At 36.5% G+C, this 19670-nt stretch overlaps 1 pseudogene; it reads left to right on the forward strand.

Annotated features, from left to right (window-relative positions):
- Nucleotides 1–1401: 1401 nt before the first annotated feature.
- On the forward strand, nucleotides 1402–3040 carry LOC116117984 (annotated as a pseudogene).
- The last annotated feature ends 16630 nt before the right edge of the window (nucleotides 3041–19670 follow it).

Genomic DNA, 19670 nt, shown 5'->3' on the forward strand with positions numbered 1-19670 from the left:
AAACAATGACAATATAGCGACAAAGAATTAAATAAATAAATTAATGATTAATTGAATAAAAAACTTAAAAGTTTTTCAGAGTTGCTTAGGAACTTTATTCATATAGTTTTTGGAACATACTTATATAATATTCCAATCATATCAAAATTTTAACTTTTTGAACAATAAATATCCGCTGTATAGAATTTGTGGTAACTATTGGTGTTAATTTTTATTATGAATAACAAAAAATATATTGATTAAAAATTTAATCTTTTATAATTTATCAAAAACTGAATTTTTTTTTTTTTTTTTTAAAGAAAAAATGAATGAAAGGTTTTTACGCCCCGTTTTAAATAATATAATTCAACTTAAACGTAGTCTTATTATTTTATATTTTGCGTGTGTAGAAAAGAAAAGCAGAGCTATATCAAGTTAAAATAAAATGAAATATGAACATCAGAAGTTACGTAGTTGCTTCAATTTGCAGATGGAAAAGCTAAGTGAACTTAAGTTGAGCAAGAGAGGAAAATTAACAAGACTGAAATAATGACTGTAAGTAATGACCGAAAAATCAGCAATCACATGAAGCTCTGCTGGTTAATTATCAGATTAGCCCTCAACTTCAGCAGCATGATTGCAAGAACTAATTACAAATTTAACTGTTACAAAACCAAGTCCAAGTTAACTAATGGCATTTTCAGATCAAAACCAACTGGGCATCACAGGAAGTGGATTTTGTACTCTTTAATTTCACCTAGCAATATGGTTAGGAAGTGTAGGCACAAACTTATTACTAGGCACGCCGCTACACTTGTGATGGATTCTCAGTCTCAGTGTTCCTGAAATGAACATTTTCAAAGCCATTGCAGCAAGCCAAAAAACCATAGTAAAGAGAACCAAGTAAACCCAAGATGACAAAGAGTTAACAAAACATAGTGCAAAGTAGTGGAATCAAGATATCGGAGTCAGGATGCATTATTCTCTTTCACAGTCATCCAAACCCAAGAAACCAGAAAAAGCTGCGCATAAAACTGACATTGCTGCAAAAATAGAGTCGATTTTCTCATCGTAACATCCACAGCTGCTTAACCGGTGAGAAGGAGAGGTTGGAGATTGAAATTAAAAAATGGCCGATAGGAAACAAAAAATAATAATTTTTTTTTTTTTTAAGTGCCTAATAATGCTCTTGAAGATGTGACGAATTATAGAGGTAAATTTTCTCTCGGAACTCACGGATGAATATCTCTTAGTTCTCGCCGAACGGATCGATTTTATGGATGGACTTATGGAGAAAAGTGCATGAGAAAAAACAAAATGAACTATTTGAAAATGAGTTTTGATTGAAATGGTGTATAACCATATTTAATCTTTTCCCATTCACACAAAGTCGTCAATACTAATTTATGTTTATCAATCTAAATGACGGTCGAATGTATCTTCATTGGATCACCATAATAGAAAAATTGTTTGTATTCTAGGAAAATTTTATGGGTGAGCTAAATATTAAAAAATGAAACAATATTTGTTAGAGTTTGTGTCGGTTGGTGCATAACTAATAATTTCTTTTGTTTTGAAGGAGTGGCAAGGAGCAAAAGGAAACATAAATGCGAACCACTAATTTTTGTGAATCAACCATAATAACTTACTCGAAATATCGCGCCATATATAAATCCATGTAATCTTTGGAAATACAGCAAACTAAGACATTTACAAACAAACAATCTAAAGATCGCCGCCATGACATTCCCTTGTCAATTATATTATTGTTGTTGGCTTTCATATTGCCAGATTACACTACTCATGCGCGGTCACCAGTTAAACATCATAGGCCAAATTTTAAGCCTGGTCCTTGGAAGAGGGCTCATGCAACCTTTTATGAGGGTGACACAGATCATTCGGTACGATAATATAACAATGACTTCCTTCCTAACGTTAGCTCTCATATTGTCAAAACCTTTCTAAATATAATACGAGTTTGCAATATTTAATTGATTTGAAACTTTCTATGCATCGATTCTACTTGGGTTAAAATTGAAATTTAGACATGCGGTTCCATATCCAAGCGCAAAATAGGGATGGAAAGACTGCCTAATTAATGGGAGTTGGACCCGCGTACAGACTTATAATGCATATCGTTCTTCGAAATTAAATTTAGTATTACATTATATTTTGTGTTCCCGTGGACTATCTGCAATAGTTCTAAAAGTTTAATTTATTATTACAGGTGGGGCTTGTGGTTATGAAGATGTAGGTACACAAGGCTATGGCATGGAGAAACAGCAGCATTGAGTTCAACTTTGTTTAATGACGGCCAGACTTGTGGTGCTTGTTATGAGATTAAATGTACCGATAGCCCTCAATGGTGCAAGCTTGGACAACATCTCTCTTTGTCACGGCCACAAACCATTGCCCACCAAATTTTGATTACCAAACGACAATGGAGGGTGGTGTAATCCACCTCGTGAGCATTTTGACATAGCCTACCCCATTCTCCCATATTGCAGAATACAAGGCTGGCATTGTCCCAGTTGAATATCGAAGGTCTCTTTCTTCTATATCATAACTAAATATTAAAAGAAATCCTAATAGAGTAATTTTCAAGTAATTTCTAATTGTTTTTAGAAGTACACATCTTGTTTATATTTTAACTTCAGAATAAGAAGGAAGGATTTCATAATGAACTGAAGAAGAAAACAAAATCAATCAATCTTCCATTAAATGAAGTTCTGACTTGTTTGAATACTATTCCAGAGTTTCATGCCAAAGGAATGGAGGGATTCGATTTACAATAACTGGGAACCTTACTTCAATTTAGTCTCAGTTTGGAATGTAGGAGGGCAGGAGACGTTGTTAGCGTGCTAGTAAAGGGTGATGGCAAGTTGAAATGGACACCACTGAGACGAAATTGGGGTCAAAAGTGGGAGACTGGTGCAAAGATGACTGGAGAGTCACTGACCTTCAGAGTTAGAGCAAGTGATGGTAGAACCTCAACTTCATGGCATGTGGTGCCAAGAGCTGGCAGTTTGGCCAGACTTTCGAGGGCAAGAACTTCAAGTAGATATCATATCATTAAAGCTTCACTTCTATTACCTTCTTATATTTGTATTAGTCATCTTCGACTAGTAACTTGCCATGGCGAGAATAGCTATTAGATTTTTATCCCTTACATTTAGTTCAACTAATAATATTGTTCCCAGAAACCAGAGAAGAGAAAACCCACTAGAAATCGTGGAGTGTTGTTCATCAAGTTAATAGTTTTCATTAAATATAGTTGATAACTTTTTGGTTATATATAATTTTGATCAGTTAGTTTTACTTTTCTGCATCTTTTATTGGAGCTTCCGCTTTAGAAGTAATATAATCAATTTTCTCTACTTTAGATTCGAGCACAAGGTAACAAAACGAGTCCGTTTTTTGTCTGGTTATTTTGAAACTTGTCTGTTTCGTTTTTTTCACAGAAAAAAAAAAAAAAAAAACTTACTTCCATTTATAGTATCTTTAAATTAATGTCATCTACTTGGAGGAAAAAAAAAAAAAAAAAAAAAAATGTTTGTCATCCGTTGTGTTTCTCACATCAGCACCAAGTGTAACATTAAATACATAGCATAACAGTTCCTAAAGTTAACAGATGTTCTCTTGTTATGGCTGTGCGCAAGACGAGACGCCTTTCAACAATTTAAAGACTTGTTACTGTGTCTCAATGGCAATATCTCATCTTCATTTCACACACACAAAGTGGTCAATATAAAAAAAATAAATTAGAAAATAAAATTACTTCAGGATCTTTAAAGGGTATTCCCATTAAAAGCTTGTAGTCGGGCATCCAACCCTGACGGTGGAAAATAAAGAATCTTCGTGTCCAAAAAACTCTTGCTCACTATGGCGGGGTTGGAGTTCGACAATGACTTTTTGCAACTATGGCTAGTGGACGACCTCGGTGTGGAATCTCCGACTATTTTGCACTTCAGTTAGGCGATCATGAAGATCCTCACCTGGGTGCTCACTCTATTTTATCAAACACGTAGATTACTATTCAAAGGAGCGTATTGTTGTCCCCTTTTCTGGCACTGAGTTATGAGTGACACGGTGGGTATGAGTTTCTAATTAATTACTTAATATTTATAAATGTGTGTGTGTGTGAAATAATAAAAAACGTATGGGGATCATGTTGATTTATCTTCTACATCAACAATCAAAGAACCACTCTCCTCGACCTCACTATTAATGCCCGTCAATTTGTTAATAAATGAATAAAACTGAAAACCTTACCCAACAGAGGTAGAAAAGTAGCAAGTTCAAGAACCATGCCGGGGAGGTCGTTTCAAATTTTCAGCATATTCTAATAAATAAATTGAATTCAAACTAAACATTGAAAATTGTGTAATTTAAAAACATTCTCAACTGGGATATTCAGAAATTCAACAAAAATAACTCAAACTAATCCAAAGATATGAAAATAAAATAATAATTCAAAGGTAAATTTGAAAATATAATTTAACTTGCAGAATATTCTAATATAATATATATAAGTCTGAAAAAGAATGAGTAATAAATATGCAAATGGTAAAATAGAAAATAAAAATGAAGCCCAGAAATTTATATTTCCATACAACAACTCAAACCCACAATTTCTAAAGAAATAGGGGCTAAGATTACTATACAGGCAGGCAGAGCAAAATTACAAGACTTAACAATTCGAACAGTAATAATTTACAATTCCAAACTGTAAAACGTAAAGCTTACCATCAAATTTTATTTTTCTTCTATCTCCTTAAAAAATATGATTCTAACCCAAATCCAATGAATATGCAATTCGTACAATTACCGTGTTATTATTATTTTTATTTTTAATGAGCTGGAGGGTGAATTCTACATCTTTCTGAGAAGGACTCCTCCAAAATCCAGCTCCATGAAACTGATCCCACATCTCTTCTCCAATCAAGAATGCTCACATTCTCCTCGTATTCGTGGTCTCTAATAATTCTTCCATTTGGGTCCCATGATCCAACAATGACCCCACATTTGGCCCGATCAAAAGCCCACCCACTGTTTTCTCCTCGCAATACGCTGTCGTCTCCTCTGCATACTCCACGCCTTCCTGCACAGTCCGGCCGGCACCTTGTACACCGCAACACCACCAGATTCATCACCGCGCATGGGCAGCACACCACACCGCAGCGCACTCCGCCGCCGTCTCGCCGGCCATCTCGCCGAACTTTCGGTTTTCTTCACTTGACCGACTTCTGGGGCTAAGAGAGGCTGCCCCGTTGGGATCATCGACGGCGACCGTACCACCGTCAGCCCGTCCATTGCGAGTTTAATGAGAAAGATCTTTGTACTGGGGGTTTGTGTTGTGTTTTAATTTAATTAAAAAATAAAAATAAAAGAGGAAGAGAAAGATAAAAAGTAATTTTAATAGAGGTAAAATTGATGTAATAAACAGTTAACAGCTGTGTAAATGCGAAAACATCCGGATTTCAAACGGCGACAGTTTATAACCGGTATTTTAAGATTTCTTTAAAATGTTTAATTAATGGATTTTTTAATTAAAAATTCATTTGAATAAATAAAATATTTTCGAATTTTGTAAAAAATGTGTTAAATACTTATAAAATAGGTTGCAATGCTTATAATTACTTAAAATTAAATAAAATGTTTAAATTTTAGCTGAAAAATCTCCCTTTTAATTAATATTGTTCTAATTAAAGTGGTCCAATACTAAAAGATAAAAATAAAAATAAAATAAAAATAGGGTGGAAAAACAAAAACAAGAGCTAATCTGTTTTTCATATCAATCTATTTAAGGGATTTTTGTTATTTTAGCGCTATTTACTTTCTCAAATAAGGGAACTAAATTGTTTGTTTGCTTAGATTTGTTGGGCTTTTTTTTTTCTATTTTTTTTTAAATTACTTTTTCCAATCAATAGCTCAAATTTAATGCCATATATGAATACAACTTTTATTAATTTGAACATATATAATACTATATATACCAACTTTATGCAAAATAATTTCATACAAATATGTAGCAATGAGTTAATAAATGAGTGCAAATAAAAATACTCAAATAAGCACATAAATATAATGCATGATGTGTACAAGAGTTTGCATATTAATTGTATACCTTAGATCATTCCATTATTTTTTGTTAAAGTTTAAAATTATTTTATTTTTATGAACCTAAACTAATGTTTGATACATTGTGGGTACCAATAATTTAACTTGTAGTTAAATTTGGGCATAGTGAAATTATATAAAAATATTATATAGACAACAAAAACCTAAAGCTACCAATAATTTAATAATGTTCAATATGATATTAATAAGTTTGCTATCATTCGTTTCTATTTTTATTTTTTCTTTTCTCTTTTAATTAAAAAAGAAGAAGAGAAGAATGAAATTTATTTTAGTTCATTATACTTTATTCATAGAGTAAAAATCAATTTACCCACCTAAAGTTTTGGAAATTCACAGTTTTGGGGCAACAATAACGATTTTATTAAATTTCCCCCAATGGTTTCAGAAATCCATCAAATTCCCCCTAAAATCGTGCCCAGTCTATTGTTAATAGTTGTGGTAAGAATGTAGTAAAAAGTCTAAAATGCCTTTTCAAAACTTTCTCATTTCTCCCTGTCTTTCATCTTCCCCCATTTCTCCCCCAACCTTTCTTCCCCCTCCCATTTGTTCAAATCGTGTCCAACCCCAATCCCCACCACCACACCCCTCAACTCAAACATAACCCTCACCACTTGTTTTCTCAACCATCGTGCCTCCCCTTGACCCTAGCTCACTTATACTTAAAATGATGCCCCATCTCCAATCTCTCCACGCTCATGGCCACCAAACTCAATCCTCACCAACCTCTCAACCATTAAAGCCCCCAAACTCCCTACCTTCACTAGGGCTGTTCAAATCCGGATATCCGATCTGAATAGGGCTTTTCCTGATCCAATCTAAATTTTCGGATAAGGCTATATATTGATCCGAATCCGATTCGAATTATGTGGATATCCGGTTTTACGGATATTCGATTATTCGGATCGGATAATCGGATATCTGAAATTGATCCGAATTTTAAAATTTTCTTATTAAAATCAAATAATTCCAGCAATAAAATTGAAATTATAATTCCCTTACATGATAAAAGTATCTAAAAAAAATTAACATGAAGCACAAAACATTTAACCTATGTTGTCCAAACATTGTCACAGTCTAAATGACTATGCTATCTTCATTGCCAATTCCTACTCGTCATCATCCTCCTATACAAAACAAAACAAAACAAATAAACCATTTCAATAAACAACTTTTAAGATTAAGAACAAAATTAATTGCATAAGGAATAAATTATACCTCGCCACTGCCCTCCTCATCATCACCATGCATTGGCAATATTCATCACTGTAGTGTTCAGATTACACAATCAAACCCAAATTAACCACACAACCGTTAGAAACACAAATCCAGTCACTAAGTTTGAATCAAATCCAACCACCAACAATCTTTGGAAACACACATAAAACCAAACCCAATCGGCACAGTTTGAATCAAACCCAGCCTCCATCAACCTTGTAATAGGTTCGAAACAGAAATCAATACTAATGAACAATAGAAGGTTTGTAACCGGGACAAAGAGAGAAGGCACCATATTATGGTGCCATTATCATCAAACTCAAATCAACATCAAAACAAAAACACCTATCAAATTGTACCATTAACAAACCATCACCAACAATAATAAAGAAATAAGCACCACGAAATCGCACCAGGCTATTACGGTGTGGCGGCAGTCGCACTAGGTTGTGACAACAATTGATTGAGGGCTTCAATCATCAGAGAGACTGAGATCTGAGAGAGTTGAGTGAGAGAGACTAAGATCTGAGAGTGTTCAAGCGAGAGAGAGTGAGAGACCAAGAGAGTTGAGCGAGAGAGACTGAGATCTGAGTCTAAGAGAGTTTTGAGTGACTGTGTGTCTGTGTCTATGCCGCTGTGCGTGTTCGAGCGAGAGAGATTGACAGAGTTGAGCGAGAGAGACTAAGATCTGAGTCTAAGAGAGTTTGAGTGGCTGACTGATAGTGTGTTTGTGTCTATGCGTGTTTGAGCGAGAGAGACCAAGAGAGTCAGAGAGTTGAGCGAGAGAGACTGAGTGAGAGACTGAGATGAGATCTGGTCTGAGAGAGTGAGAGACTGTGCGTGTTTGAGCGAGAAAGACAGAGTGAGAGACTGAGATGAGATCTGGTCTGAGAGAGTGAGAGGTTGTGCATGTTCGAGCGAGAGAGACAGAGAGTGAGAGAGTTGACTTAATTGTGTTAGACTGTTAGGGTTATTTTAAAACTCAAAATGACGTAGTTTAGTAAAATCCGGACCGGATATGGATATCCAATTTTTTAACAATCTGATCCGGTATTCGATCCGAATATTCGGATTTTTTTAAAATTACAATCCGTATCTGATTCAAATTTTCGAATATCCGATTTTTTCAGAGCGGAGCGGAGCGGATTAGGATCGGATATCGGATATCAGATTTTTTTGCACAACCCTAACCTTCACAACAATTACCATCAACAATCATCACATTTAGAACCACCACCAATAATCACAAACATCTAACAATAATTAAATTAAATAATTTTTAGCTTTTGAGTTTGAGGTTTGAGGGTTTAGGGAATATTGTTGCGTTGAAGCTTGATGCATAATGATGAGGAAGGTTGATGTTAAGGGGTTTAGGGATTGTTGGGTTGAAGCTTGTTGTGGGGGAAATCTAATAAGCATGGACTCATGTCATGTGTTCCAAGAATTTGCTTTTGTTCAACAGTTAGACCTACGCCATGTGTCAGCCTACCTTGAGCTAATTACATTTACAAGTTAACTGATACTTTCAAGTTAAACATTGTCCATAATTTAAAGTTTGACAACAAGTTAGACTTTACTTACAAGTTTGCTACTGTGACAGCCTATATAAATAGATTTTTTACCCAGATGTGGTGCAACTCTCTATCTTACTAAGAGAAGAGAATAACTCTTTGTAATTTGTAATCAAAGGGGAAAACACCCAAAATAATTACATAACAATGGATGTAGGCTTGGTTTTAATCCGCCGACTATAGATGCAAAAAATCTACTGTTACGGAAAGGACAGATCCTCTGAGGTTGAGGCCACTGACAATCCACTAATCTGTAGACACGAAGATGTAAGTAAACGACCCAGTTACGCAGCGGAAAAACAAAACATAAACTCTATGGATCGTTCCTTAGAACCAAGATCCGGGTACAAAAATCACAATTTACATAAAATAATCAAATCTGCAGAAAATCAGTTCAAGGTTTAAGAAACCATACCCACGTTTGGAGGCTCCACCAATATTGTCTCTGAACGTGTTTGCTACCGATCCAAGTGTAGGATTGAACCGTAGAGGTCCACATGAAGACAATCAACAAAAACCAAGGAGGGATTTGCTAGATCCTCCTTGGCCTTAAGAAATCAAGAAGAAAAATTGGATTTTGGCACACAACCAAAATTGGCGTGGGAGAGGAAATGGGGCTGCTGTGTTTTTGGTTTTACAATGAAAAATGAGCTAAAAAAAAAAATGTTATGTTTTACAAATAAACAGTTTCTTTTATAGTAAAACCTTAATACCCTATTCCCACATGGGATGGGCTTGGGCTCCAACCCAAACACCCCATGTTGCCAAACACTCCCAAATTAGATATTTTATTTATTTCATCATTATTTCAATTAAACTCAATTAATATATATATATATATCAACATTTAACAATAATGATAATTTATTTAAATATATGCGAACACATATTTAAGCAAAATTTCACTTATTTAATTTTTCTAACAAATTAAATAAAAGGCTACGACCTCAGCAAATTTAATTGCACTGTGAAATTACCAAAATACCATTTCGCCCTTCCTTCTTCTTGGCTTTTAAATTATCTTCTATGTGTGTGACCTATAGGCTCCTCATCATACCGGTAGTGTATAGTATCGCGATTAACACCAATTAATCGTCTCACTAATACACATACCAAGATTGGCCCCTAGCAAGGCATCATGGCCACCCGATAGATTCAGATTCAACAAAGTAGCTACCTGTCAACGATATGGTTACCGTACAATTTGACCCTTTCATCATATGTTATCTCTACGAGACGAAGGCATAGAAATAGTGTCAACCTTCGATTACTCTCGATATTATGTATTCAGTTTCTGGACCAATGACTCGTATTATAAACTGGATAGAGCAACAACTCAATCCCATTGTGGCCACAGTTTTAGTGTCATTGCCATATACTGAATTGCGCCGTGAGATAACTTTCTCCCGTACCCGGGAGTGATAAATCCTCTGTCAATCCACCATAGTCTTGATACACTCCTTGATGCAGCCAATCACCACCGTATTGACAGCTCTGAAAAGAACTGCGTTAGGCTAGTGTCAAACTACACCAATCGGTGCACAAGGCGCTCCGGTGATCTCAAGTCTAAGGATCACATGCACCACCATTCGTTAGAGGATTTGTTCCATAGACACTGGGGTTACCATCCATATGGAATCCTCTGGTGGGTCAGTCCAGTGAACTTGCTGTGGTGTAATCGCCTACAACAAGCACCCATGTGTTGCACCAGGTTGTCACCAAACAACCTTGACAAGTGAGATCAGTCACTGCCTTTCGACAGGGTCGTTCAACACTATGATAGCCTTACCGTATTATCTGTGCCCTTACTTCAGAATAATACTCGGGCTACGGACGTTTCTAGAATGGCCACCATATGTGCTCATAGGGTTCTCACTATCAAGATTTGAAACACTTGATACCCTCGTCACGGTTCTACCATTCTAAGGACATATATTAATACATATTGCAATAATAATGATTTACGCGATATAGAATAAAATGCCTTTTGTTATTGATTAATGAACATTATTACAAAGAGTCAATTCTACAATAATTGATTGGCTCTAGGGCATCTACTCTAACAGAAGAGACAAGTGTGAAGCTTATTGGAACACTAGATTGGTTTTTGCAGTAGGCATTTTGACGCTCAAGTCAACAAGACTGAAAGAGGCTATTTAATAAGAGTTAAGGGAAAGAAGGATTATCGAGAGTCTTGTCGGAGGCCAAGACTACGACGAAGGTGTAGAATTCTTGGGAGCAAGAACTTAAGAGCAAGTAGGTGGTTTTGAATATTGGAGATTGAATGAATTATGAGAGAGCAAACCTTTGTTTATATAGTGAACCCCAAAGGGTTGGAATCCTAGTAGGACACTAAGTCCTACTTGGAAGACAATCCCTATTAGGAAAGAAAAATGATTTCTTATCCTTATCAGATTAGTTTACTAGTTTGAGTAAGATTTAAGATCTTAGCAGAAGATGAAATAGAATGAGATTCTGATTTCCTAATTATGAACTGTTGTAGGCTAATAGGTCGAAACCCAAATTAACTTAACTTGTAGGATAACCCAACTCAAAGAGTGGACAGTTCACAAGGTGACTTTAAGCGTAGACCCAACCGAAGTTAGGCTAAGACCTTGGGCCATGACATGTTTATTTCGTTATTGGGTCTCGTCAAACCCAAGACGATTTTTTGCCCATATAGTTAGCCCCCTACTCTCTAAGTTAAAGGGTATTTAGCTTAAAGAGTAGATTTAATCGAATGAGTTCGGACTGAGCAGGTCAATGCTAGCAGCTCATCAAGTCGGGTGGACCGTTGTTTGGAATGTGAAAGTTCACTCTACCAACCTGAGTTGGGAGAAGTTTACTTGACCAACCTGAGTTGAGAGGTGTTTGTTCAACGAACCTGAGTTGGGAGGTGAATGCTCGACCAACTGGAGTTGGGAGAAATATGGATGTTCGCTCGGCCAACTTGAGTTGGGAGGAATTTGCTCGACCAATTTGAGTTGGGAGGAGTTTACTTGACCAACCTGAGTTGGGAGATAAATGCTCAACCAACCCGAATTGGGAGGTGAATGCTCGACCAACTAGAGTTGGGAGAAATATGGATGTTCGCTCTACCAACCTGAGTTGGGAGACGTTTGGTCGACCAACTTGAGTTGGGAGAAATATGGATGTTCGCTCGACCAACCTCAGTTGGGAGGAGTTTGCTTGACCAACCTAAGTTAGGAGAAGTTTACACGACCAACCTGAGTTGGGAGATAAATGCTCGTCCAACCTCAGTTGGGAGGTGAGTGCTCGACCAATTGGAGTTGGGAGAAATATGGATATTCATTCTACCAACCTGATTTGGGAGGAGTTTGCTCGACCAACTTGAGTTAGGAGAAGTTTGCTCGACCAACTTGATTGGGAGGTGTTTGTTCAACCAACCTGAGTTGGGAGTATTGAGTATCTTGGAGAGTATATTTTTTCTTTTGTAGGTGTAAGAATATATGAATCATAGCCCTCAAGGGTTGAGTCGATTCGACTTGGTTCATCCACTTGTGGATTTGGGTGAAGTATTATGGAGTCATTTCAAGACGGTGACGTGTACCTCCCACTCGGCTCGACTCATGCTGATGAGTAGATGGCGCTAACCGAGTGGAGAATTTTTTGGTGATAAATATGAGATGGTATATATCTCCTACTCGGCTCGGCTCAGCTTGGCTCATGTTAATGAGTAGATAGTGTATGCTGAGTGGAGCTTGTATGGAGCTGAGTTGTGGTGCATGACCGAATGGAGATGCAATGTGTCAAATGAAGGTGCTTAGTCGGATGAAGATGCATGCGGCCGAATGAAGGTGCTTGACCGGATGGAGATGCATGCGGCTGAATGAAAGTGCTTGGTTGTATGGAGATGCATGCAGCTGAATGAAGGTGCTTTGCCAGATGGAGTATAAAGCCGACTAACACTGAATCAATCTTCTTTAAGCCATTGAGGCTGAATAAAGCTTGAGGTTGTGCACATGAGGTTGTCGATGTTTGTTTGAAGGTGATCGAGCCGAATGGAGAAGTGATTCATGGCATGCATGTGCAAAACCAAATGAAAAATAAAATTTAAATGGAGAAATGACATGCATGGAGTGCATTTATCAACAATAAACCGTGTAAGTAAAAGGGAGAATAAGTCATAGGGAGAAATAATATGCATGGCAGCATGACATGCATGTATAATAAACCAAATAAATAATAAGTTAAATGGAGAAAGAAACAAAATGAAAAACCAAAGAGGGTGAATGAGCCAAATGGAGATGACTGAATTGAATGGAGAATTCTAGTCGAATGAAAACCATTCATTCGTTATGTTGAAGTGAGTGATGTCCCCCATGCTAAGAGAACAAATTCGGTGACACGTGTTGGCCGTATGGGGCTCATTTGCATTGAAAGCATGAGGTTGAATGGAAATAATAGCATGAAAATGTCTTTGGCAAGACGAATAGATCCTTGCCTGAATTCTCTTGGTAGGCCGAGTGGGACTTGTAAAGCCTATTGAGACGAATGTTCATGTGTTGCTTATCTAATGCCCACTTGGCAAACCGAGCCGAGTGGGGACATTGACTTAATTCAGCAAATTAAAAGGAAAAAAAAAAAAGAATTCCAGATAAAACTTTAAGGAGTATTAGAGCATGTGAGCACAACACATGAATGTGGGCTCATTGTGCAGGAGGCAGGAATAGAATGCTTACCTTTCAAAAAAATTTGCCACGTGGTATTTTGGGAACAAGGTGCATTAAATGGCATGAAAAAGTGTTGCTACTTTTGAAGTTTGAAATATATATAAAGGGCTCTATAAAAACTAGCTTTGAGTATTAAAACTAATATTGGCGACTATGTCCTACCATGGAGTGGCTTTTTTCCTAAATGAATTATTGAAGTTCAAGCAGAAGTTGTCTGGCTTCTTGCTTTGATCGAGCAGCTGTTGAAAGATGTTGGGGGATTTGGGTTAAACTAATTGTTTTTTTACTACATCTACCGAATGTTTATGGGGGTATTTTGTAGTATTGCAGCTGATATTTTGCGGCTCAGATTTTAGAGAAAAGAAGGTTGAGGATCTTGGGATATTTGGACTTTCGAAGGGGAATTTTGAGAGGAAGATAATGGGTTGGAGGCGAAGGGCTTTGTACTAGTGCTAATGGTGGAGAATAAGTTAGAGCAGAGGGCTTTGAATTGGTGCTAGTGGGGGAGAATAAGTTGGAGGCGGAGGGCTTTGTACTGGTGCTAGTGGAGGAGAATATGTTAGAGTAGATGCCCTAGAGCCAATCAATTATTGTAGAATTGACTCTTTGTAATAATGTTCATTAATCAATAAAAGACATTTTATTCTATATCGCGTAAATCATTATTATTGCAATATGTATTGATATATGTCCTTAGAATGGTAGAACCGTGACGAGGGTATCAAGTGTTTCAAATCTTATTGAATAAATACAATAGTTATTAAAGCATAATGGAGTTACATACCTCACGTGGGTGTTACATGCGTTGCGATTGATGGGATAGTAGGTGAGGGCATTAAGTTTAGTTATCCTTTTATGGTTAAAACTAACAAAAAAGACATTGAAGATAGTGAGAGTAATTACCAATACTAAGGGTTATAGATTTGACCAAATAGGGGATTTAAACTTTAAAGTACTATCCCTATAATAAGAAATATTTACTTGTACACTGATGTTGAATTTTTAGATAATATTACTCTATTACATTATTGAGTTATTGTTAAACAGTAATTAAGATTGTATTTATCCAACAATGATTATCAATTCTCTTATAATTATAAAATATATAGATTTTTTGTGTTTATACCGACGTGTTTGAGTTTAGTTTATGTATACGTTAACTAATTTTTGAGGTCTATCAATTATTAAATGTCCTATAAATCTAAAAAACTAAATAAACTATAATATTATTAAATAGACAACTTCAAATATTTCAATATTATTATATTTGACAACTTCGTGGAGTTGGTGTGACCGTAAAGAGTTCTAAAATATATTTTTTTGAATTAAAAGTTATCAAGAATTTAGTGTACAGAACTTGTCGGAAGGTGAGACAAAGTACAATTAAAAATGAATGGAATTTAAATCAGATTTGAAAGCGGGCGAAGCCCTAAAATAAGTCAAACATCGTTATCAAATCCACGTTGCCACCTCAACTGCCAATAGTTTGATTAACGGTAGAGATTAAATTACCCTTTTACGGCTCCCCATGACCTGTTTGTAATTGATAACTTTCTGACGTTCTCTTCTATTTTTATTGTTCACTCACAATAAAATCCAAAAAATATTTAAATGTGGAATTTTATTTTTTGATTCTGCATTTTATAAATATAGACACTAAGAAAAATGATACTTCTTATTCATTCAGAAGGTTTAACTTAATTTATTAATTTAAAAGATTGATCCTTTTGAATTATTAAATAACAAATGTAATATAAAGTTAAATAAAAAAGAGTTGAACCATAAATATCGAATACCAATTAACAACACTTTTCACTCATTTTAATTTTAACTGAATTTGATGGATAATTAAATGGATAAGTGTCTTACTATTGTAGATTCTCTTGATCAATGTTAAAGTAAGTTCTATAATTATATATATACACACACACGAAATGTAGTTTGAGGGAGAACCACATTTTCCCCCCCAAGGTTTGGCAAACCACCTTTTCCACCTGTTAAGTTTCAAAACAACAGTTTCCCACCCACTATTATGTCCCATTAGGAAAATTGTTCTTTGACATGGTATAAACAGTGTGAAGACGAAAATACTATTCTCCATTCTTTTCTTTTTTTCCTCCTTGCCATCTCTAATTCCGTATTAAGCAGTCCAACATCAGTTCACTCATGCAAATGCAGCACTCTTGGCATCCTCAAAGACGCTTAGTGCAACCACATTCTATATCAGATGGACACACCTCTGATAATTGTTCAGAAAATACCAAATGGTCTTATGCATAGCTGAGTATCCTTTACCATTATGTAATTTACAGTTGTGTTACGGTTGTTATGCTAGCTGTATAACATTCTTTGGTTTGTTACACTTTGTTTTGTTGTATAAGCGGTGGCTCATGTACAGTTTCATTTAATTCATACAATCAATGCAATAGCATTTTCGGCAACACTGCTCTTTCCTTTTTGTTATTCTTCTTATGTTACTCTTACATGGTATCAGAGCAAGGTATAGAGTAAAACCTTCTTTTTTTTTTTTTCAATGGCTGATTCTGCTTCCAAAAACGTGATGCTGCTTCCAAAAACCTTTTTCTAGACTTTTCCAACCCCATCAATCCTTACAGACTTGATCATGGAGATATCCGTCCGCTTCCCTTAGTCTATGACCTACTCACTTCTAAAACTATATCTACTTCGTCAAGAGCCATGTGCAGCCCTTCGTGCCCAAAACAACTTGGTTTTATTAATGGCAACTTCTCTAAACCGAAATCAACCTCTGATCCCTTTTTGATGCCTGGGAGCGTTGTAATGATCTTGTATTTTCCTGGTTACATAACTCCATTAATCCCTCCCTCAATCCAACATTGCTTGGTCAATGATGCTGCTCAAGTCTGGAGGGAACTTAAGAACGATTCACTCAATCAAATGGTCACTGGATTTTTCAACTTAAAAAGGCATTACAGTTTGACTCAAGGCAATAATTCAGTTTCTGTTTATTTTGGTAAACTTAAGACTCTATGGGATGAACTCTTTATGTATGATTCGTTACCTGACTGTTCTTGTGGCAAATTGGTTTGTTCTTCTTGAACGATATCAAAGGGATTGTGTAATCCAATTTTATAGAGCCTTAATGATTTATTCAATGCCACTCGGTGATCAGATTATGATCTTGACCCCTTACCACCCAAAAAAAAATATTTTCCATGGTTAACAGCAGAAATGCACCATCTCATGGTGCCTAATCTCCCTTCTACTGAGTCTTGGGCGCTTGCTGCTACCGACCTTACTTACCATACGGATCCTCACCTCAATCTTCCCAATCATCTAAACGAGACTGACCATTTTGCACCCATTGCAGATTTAAGCCACACCTTGATCTTTGTTCAAAGCTGGCAACGCTCAACCACCAACCTGCACCCACTGTCATATGACAGGACATATAGCTGCAGAGTGCTATAAACACACGAGTATCCACTAGGCCACAACTTCATGCAAAACCAAGCAGTACAACCCATATGCTAACATGTCCTCTCTCGACCCTGAAGAGAAATTTCTGATATCAAGAGGACTTTTACTAGGATCAATACCAGAAATTGTTGGCTCTAGTGCACCAACGAAGGCCTCCATTGCTACGCATGCAGTCAATAATGTCCAGGCAGATTGTTCATTCTCACCCACCATGTATGGTATTTCCTCATCCTCACACAAACAGACTCCTTGGTTAATTGACACAGGCGCATCTCATATGATCTATATTACCCATTCTTTTCTCAATAACACTCTGCTTCCTTGTTGTTAATCACCCAATGCCAAACAGCGCCTGTTCCCATATTGGCACAGTCCATATCAACCCGAAATTACTTTGCACAATTTTTTATGTGTGCCTTCTTTTCACTTCATTGATTTCTGTCAAACAACTAATCAACTCTTTTCTTGTTATTTCTTTTTCTTCACATTTTTGTCTATTCACATTTTGTCGTGGACCACTGGGCATGGTGAGATGAAAGCTGGCACTTACAATCCGATTCCACTCAAGTTCCTCATACACCACTTTTTGACCACTTTTCCATTTCATTACACAAAAATTTCTGTTTTAGCCATTTTCAAGGAGGTAATCTAATTTCCGATCTCTGGCATTGTAGGTTGGGTCACACTCCCACTTCCAAAATCATGTAATCAAGACCCTTGTATTCAAAATCATGTTTCTACTATTTTAAATAAAAATTATTGTCTTGTTTGCCCTCTTGCAAAGCATCATTGTCTACCTTTTCCTGATGTATCATCAAAGTAAAGCCATTTTGAACTCATACACTGTGATATATGGGGACCCCATTCCCTCACAGCATATGATGGCACAAAATATTTTTAACAATCATTGATGACTACTCGAAGTACTTGGATAATTTGCTTAAAGCTAAATCGGATACCAGAAAATGTATCGAGCTTTTTGTAATCTGGTAAACACTCAATTTCATACCAGAGTTCAAATCCTTCGTAGTGATAATGGTCTTGAATTTCAAATGACTGAATTCTTCAACACCGAGGCATTATCTCAAACGAACGTGTGTGGAAACTCCACAGCAAAATGGCAAGGTTGAGTGTAAACCCAACATTTATTAAATATTGCCCGAGCCAAATTCAGTCTAACATTCATCTACTGTTGACAGTTGCATACTTACAGCTGCTTACATTATTAATCGCATTCCTAGTCCATTACTTTTAATAAAACACTATTTGAGCTCTTGTTTAATAAGCCTCCTACATACTCTCACATGAGAATATTGGTGTCTTTGCTTTGCTTCCACCCTTTCCCACAATTGCCAAAAATTTGATCCAAGAGGTCGACATGTGTTTTTTCTTGGCTATCCTTTTGGTATAAAAGGCTCAAAATGCTAGTCTTAATACCACCTATTTTCCTCTCTCGGATGTAACATTCCATGAACACATTTTCTATTTCATCAACAAACCACCACTACATCTCCTCCCTTTCCCTACCTTTACCATCTCCTTATCCATGCAATCTGTCCCTTCACAAACTTCTTCCTCTCCTTATACACTCCTCCAAACCTTACCTCAATATATCCTCTACTATTTCCCTATCCCTTTCACCCATATCCTCTCATCTCTCTTCTCCCCATCCCAACTTTACTGCTACAGCACCATTTCCTGCACATCCACCTACACGATTCCTCTTCCTTATCTTATCCTGCCTACCATGCGACCTTCCTCGAAGATCAACCCTGCAAGAACAACTCCTAACTACTTATAGGATTTCATTGTCAACAAGTCAGCTCAATCTCATCTAACCAATCCGTGACAGGCATCAACTCCTTTAGGTATTCATTTTCCTCGGCTTCTTCTATTTCTTATACACGTTTATCACCTTCATTTGCTTTATTTTCTTCTACCATTTCTTCATAACAAGACCCACAAACTTTAACAACTACCAAGGACCTTGATTGGTGCAAGCAATGGAACGCATTGATGCACTTGATGCTCTAGAACTAAACAAGACTTGGATCCTTATAAGTTTACCTCCTGGAAAATCTCCAATTGTTGCAAATGTGTGTATAAAACCAAATACCATTCTAATGGTATAGTTGAACGAAGAAAGTACATTTAGTTGCTCATGGTTTTACTAGCAAGAAAGAGTCGATTATCTGAAACATTCCCCCCCATTGCCAAGATTGTTACAATATGAACTCTGCTTGCCTTGGCTTCCATTAAAGGATGGCATTTACACAGTTTGACTGAATAATGCTTTCTTCATTCATGGAGATTTACATGAAGATATCTATATGAAGAAGCCCCCGGATATACTAAAGGCAACCTGGACAAGTTTGTAAATTGCTCAAAAGTCTGTATGCCTAAACAGGCCTCACGGCAGTGGTATATAAGTTCCTCAATCTTTGATCAGTTTTGGTTTCAAGCAATCCAGGCTGATTACAACATTTTTACATATATCACTGCCACTGATTTTACACTCACACGTTCTAGGTCGATGACATAGTAGTTGCTAGCAGCTCTCTTACCTCCATCTCTGTTCTCCGAAATTTTTTGAACACCCTTTTCTCTTAAA

This window comes from Pistacia vera, unplaced genomic scaffold (assembly GCF_008641045.1).
Source record: "Pistacia vera cultivar Batoury unplaced genomic scaffold, PisVer_v2 Contig829, whole genome shotgun sequence".
NCBI classification, from domain to species: Eukaryota; Viridiplantae; Streptophyta; class Magnoliopsida; order Sapindales; family Anacardiaceae; genus Pistacia; species Pistacia vera.